Below are 5,490 nucleotides of genomic sequence, written 5' to 3' on the forward strand. Positions count from 1 at the left end.
GCGCACCCACATCTCAGCCCTTTTTGTGTGTAAAAACATGAAAGACTGTAAGTAACTTCAAGAATAATCAAGATATTAGTATCTGGTTTTGATGTAACACTACCTGGTTGATGGTCTTCAGCAGGCGCTGCCAGTCGTCTGTGGACATATGGACATGCACATGTGTTGAAGAAGGAGCTGAATGGCACCAGACGCACAGTGTGGGATGCTGAGCCAGAGAGAAAGCAGAAGTTGAAGGGGTGGTGACAGGCTGGCCATCCCACTGTCTCTCATCCCGTCTCTCTGAGCCTCTAAACTCGGTCTCTGTCTCCAGTGAAACTCTATGCCACCTTCAGCAAGGTGCACAGGGCAATAACCACAAGTTGCTGACATCCACATCCCTCCTGTTCACACACACACAAAACATGTTAAGGGGAAATGAGGCAACAGGAAACATGTCTTTTAAAACACATTCACTTTGCTGCCTTCCTTAATAAAAATAAAAAAAATCTGTATTTTTTTATGTTAAAGGCTAGAAATTGTTGTTTAATTTTATAACAGGGAATATAGTTTTTTGGCTTAAAATGTTTAATTATTAGGAAACTTCAAAAAAAAATCTGTTTTGGAGGTGTCTAGAGAATTTAAAAAATAAATTAAAAAAATAACGTCAGATTTTCCATGAAAATTAACCATGGGTTAATTTTAACACAGCAATCATGTTTTAACTAATGTATCCACACTAAAAAAAAAAACAGTAACTATAATACTGAACTGCAATTAACTATGATTTAACTACAGAAACAAGAGTTTAAATCTGGTATTTAAATAGCTGAAACCACAAGTAAAACGTCCTTTTACTACTGTAAAAAATGCTGCACTGTATTTTATTGAAATCTACTAATATTGTACTGCAGAAACATGTTTAACTGTGAGATTCGAGACTTGTACTGTAGTATCTGTTGTGAAGGCATATAAACCACAAGCACAACCCTCTATAGCAAAATCAATTTTCCTGTAGTGTGCTCACGGTTATGAATTCATCAATGTAACTACGACGATTACAGCCTCAGGGGTGGTATGAAGATGTACGATTATGTTTTTAAAACACCTCAGCGACCTCTTGTGGTAAAAAAAAAAAGTCAATCAAATACAATTTCTTAAAGAGAAATATTCGTTAAAAGAATGAGTATGACTTTAAATCTTTTTTTTTAAATGGGACACACTGATATATATTCTGTCTGCTTACATCAACTAACATGAAAGATTATTCAAATTTAGGCCTTTAAGTTTACATTTTCAAAGGAGCGAAACAGACGTTACTAAATTATGCCACACTTTTCTGAGGACAAAGACTGATCTTAGAAGGGAGGTTCAGAAGAAGGAAATTGATATAGAAATCACTACTTTGATGAATTATCTTAATAACCAGATCAAGCTTGGCTTCAAACTGCAATAAGCATTAATACATGTATGACACGAGGTTGAATATGGCGTGCTGTAGTTTTAGACAGAAACACAAAATCGATTTCGAAGCATATTTCTTAAAGTTAGAAAATAAAACCTACTGAAAGAACAATATTATTAAACAATATTGTTGTTCTGTAGATTTCCCCTGTTTATGAATATTAATTAGATCAATCTCACTACCGGAGGGCTCTGCTCATCGCTTCTGGTGTTAAGATGCCTTTTCTGTATGACAGTAAATAAAAAACGGGCTTCCTTCAGGAGGCGCAGTGGCGCTCAGGATGCCGAGCACTCCATTGACGCCATTCAAAACTCAGAATATTTGAGTGCTTAATTAGAGACAACTGTACAGTGAAACTCTTGCATATTTTAAATACATAAATTCCAAGGATTTTCATCTGGCATGCAAATGGAAATCCGTCCCAGCAATCGCTAAAAACATAATAAAAAAAGAAAAAGGAAAAAAGAAACCTGATCAACTCAGGTACAAATTCGACTGTGATTGGTTCGTCGAGAAAAGCAACAGTTACCTCGAGACAAAAGTCTCCTTCGTACTGTTTTACCAGCGCTGTGAATAATATTAAATACACAAAAAAGTCAAACTTTGAGAAACTTTAATAGCATCGAATTGAAAATATTTATTACGCGACCCACAAATAAAACTAATCCCCAGTCACCAATCCCCTCCCATTACGATTAAATGTAGCCTAATAGTACTTGTGTACTAATTTAGAAAAAAAATGTAATATAATTTATTATAGGATTATTTTTTTCTCTGTTAATTTACAGTATATAGAGAGATATTTTATTGTTATATTTGGTGATTCACTTTGAATTTTTTTACTAAGAAATTGCTACTAAAGTTCACAAATAAATACACATATAACATTGAATTTAGTGCTGCTAAAGTCTGAAGTAGAAATTTTTTTTATGGTGTCTTTAATCTTAGTTATTTTTTATTTATTATTATTTTTTTTTACAGTGTGGGATAATACATGAATATAGTCTATGTAAAATGTAATCATTAATGCGGAGGGTCATATTTCCATTATTTCTGTCTGTCCTTACCATGTTTTCCTTGTACTAGGGGGCCTGAAGTATCTTTTCATGGATGGAGAGAGTGAGGGATGGATGAATTGATGGGAAGACATTAGTTATTGAGTCAAAGTGCTGTTGGTAAAACAGTAGGGCCTTTATATGAGGTACAAGTCACACTCTTTACATAACATAAATTATCTAAATAAAAATAAAAAAATCTAATGTTCAGATTTGCTTAAACCATCTTCTGTTCTTCTTTCAATATCAGTAAATTTGGCTGATTATAGAGAAGCTTACTCAGCTGATCATGTTCTGTGGTCTGCACATTTTGCCAGTTTTGCAGAAGTAAAAAAACACTGAGTTTGCATTGACATTGCAAGGTTTAATTATCAATCATGTAAAAATCTAATGAGATTTAGAATCACATTTAAAAGTTGCACAAGTCAGAAACCAATCTTTTTTTTTTTTATGTTTGTGCACATGCAGCAAGATCAAACTGATACTCAAAAGTAACAAACTGAAAATCAAATTTATGGATTTAGGTGCACATACATATTTTATAATGCTTTATGTCACATGCTTTAGGAACTCAGGCTTTAGATCAAATGCTCCTCACAAGACATCTGCTCCATTATTTTCTTGTGGCCACACCAAAGGGGCTGTTTCAGTGCAGTTAGCTGCTAAAAATGCTATTAATTGAACACACACACACACACACACACACAAACATTTATTGCTGGATCGTGTTAATATACACACTTTTTATTTTTTATGCATAATTCTATAGTTTTTAACCAAGTATGAATCATGTTTGTTAAAGTGGACAAGATTAATATGATTCATGCATGTTTCATATGAGTCTGCTGTTGGAAGTGCTGCTTGAAATGCTTCTCACCTAACCTTTTCATGTGCAATTTCTAAAGACAAAACATTTATGGGATGCAGTTGCCATAGTGACTATTAGAGTAATCCGTCTGACACAGTAACCATAGTGACAACACCTTTCACTGTGGTGCTCTTTAGGTCCATTTTGTCTTGAGCTTTGTCTTGTAAATCACAGTATTATCAGACTTTCCGATAAAAGTAATAAAGAACTAAGCCAGTATTTCTTAACCCTATTCCCTATTCCTCTAAACTTTTAATATAAAATTTTAATTATTATTATTATTATTATTATTATTATTATTATTATTATTATTATTATTATTATTATTATTAGCTCGGATACCATAACCAGTCTACAGTTATTATTATTATTATTATTATTGTTTATTTTTATTTATTTAATTTTCTGTGGTCTGTTCTTTTTATGTAATAGATTTTTATATAATGTAATTTATTTCTCTGTAATATATTTCCTCATTATTGTTGTTGTTAAAATTAGTTGTAAGAAAAAAGTTGTAAATTATTGTTGTTGTAAAATAATTAGAATATTAACAGTAATAATTCTAAAAATAGCTTTGCAAAAGGTGCATCATTTGCCAATGGTAAGACTCATTTTGAATGCTGATGTAATGGAAAAAGTGACACTTTAATGGCAGCAAAATTTGTTAAATGATTTAAACATTTAGCTCTTTTTGTTTAACAAATGTTTGTTTGTTTTAATCATTTGTCTATTTAAATATGTACTAGACTGACTTATTTGTCAGTAAATTTCAAATTTTAGTAATAAGAAACCATGCCTAATTCACAAAAATCATGAAACTTAAATTTTTATGACTGGATCCCACAATTCCATCTGCATTCTCTGCCAAAAAAAAAAAAAAAAAAAAAAAAAAAAAAAATAGATGTAAGATTTAAATAGACGACTTAAATAGAATTTTCTGGTAAAATACTACAATAATTATTGTTTTATTTACAACGTCGACACACAGTTTTTTTACAGTTTATGCATTTTATAAAAAATACTAATAATAAGATATATATATATATATATATATATATATATATATATATATATATATATATATTAAACTTTTAAACTTCTGTTTTTAAACAAATGGGTAGCCAAACCTCAGACTTGAGACAGTGCAGTTAGGTGTCTTTAATGGCACACATTAGCTGGAACCTCAAGAAGCCAGAAGTGCATTATGGGAATTAGGCTGGGATGTTTATACAGTAGAGATGTTTTTAATCCTTCAGCTTTTGTTGCCTTAGTTATTACATTGAGGAAAATAAAAGCACTTCATGTGTCTGTAATACATTTTCTGCTTTAGATTTTCACTAATTCAGGGCTACTGCAAAATATGCTGAATAACTCAGGGTTACTAAAGCATCCACCAGTGAGCTCAAAAATAGTCTTACATTAAACGTCAGTACATTAAAACAAACTTCCAGACTATTTCACATTAAATTCAGTGTTGTTTCTTGGCAAATTTTGCTTTTATTTATAAATATTGTTTTTTAAATGAAATGATATACAGTACCTATAATATATATCCTGGTGATTATCATATTATCATATTTTATTAAAAAACAAATAAACATGTAACACATTTCACCTGTCTTGTAAAAACTACCTCAATCATTTTACAGTTTCTTTACAAATATATTAGAATAATCTTCACAACTTCAAAAAAATATATTTTAACAGTGTAATAATTATAAAATTGATTTATTTAAATAAAAACATTTTTGTTTTATAGCTGCAGAGAAGGAAAAATGAGCAGAACACTAATAAACCAGCTGGCTACAATTGTGTACTGGCGAACACTGAGAACCCCATCATCCCTGTGTACCCCAACACAGCTGCTCATAATCAGCACTTGGGTGTTCTCATTGGTGTAGGAGGAATAAAAGTACTTAAAACACACACACACACACACTGCCTTCTCTCTGATGCCAACCTAAACAAGCCATTGTTTATGTACGGAAAACTGTATTACTGTGGTACCTTTTAGTCAGTCTATTTTTAGCTATATGTTCTTATTAATATGTCCAGCAACCACAACTTACATTTAAATTAAATTAAATCTCTTGAAGGCAAGAATCAGGTCTGAAAGCTGTCAG

The sequence above is a fragment of the Carassius gibelio genome, chromosome A16 (genome assembly GCF_023724105.1).
Source record: "Carassius gibelio isolate Cgi1373 ecotype wild population from Czech Republic chromosome A16, carGib1.2-hapl.c, whole genome shotgun sequence".
Taxonomy (NCBI): Eukaryota; Metazoa; Chordata; class Actinopteri; order Cypriniformes; family Cyprinidae; genus Carassius; species Carassius gibelio.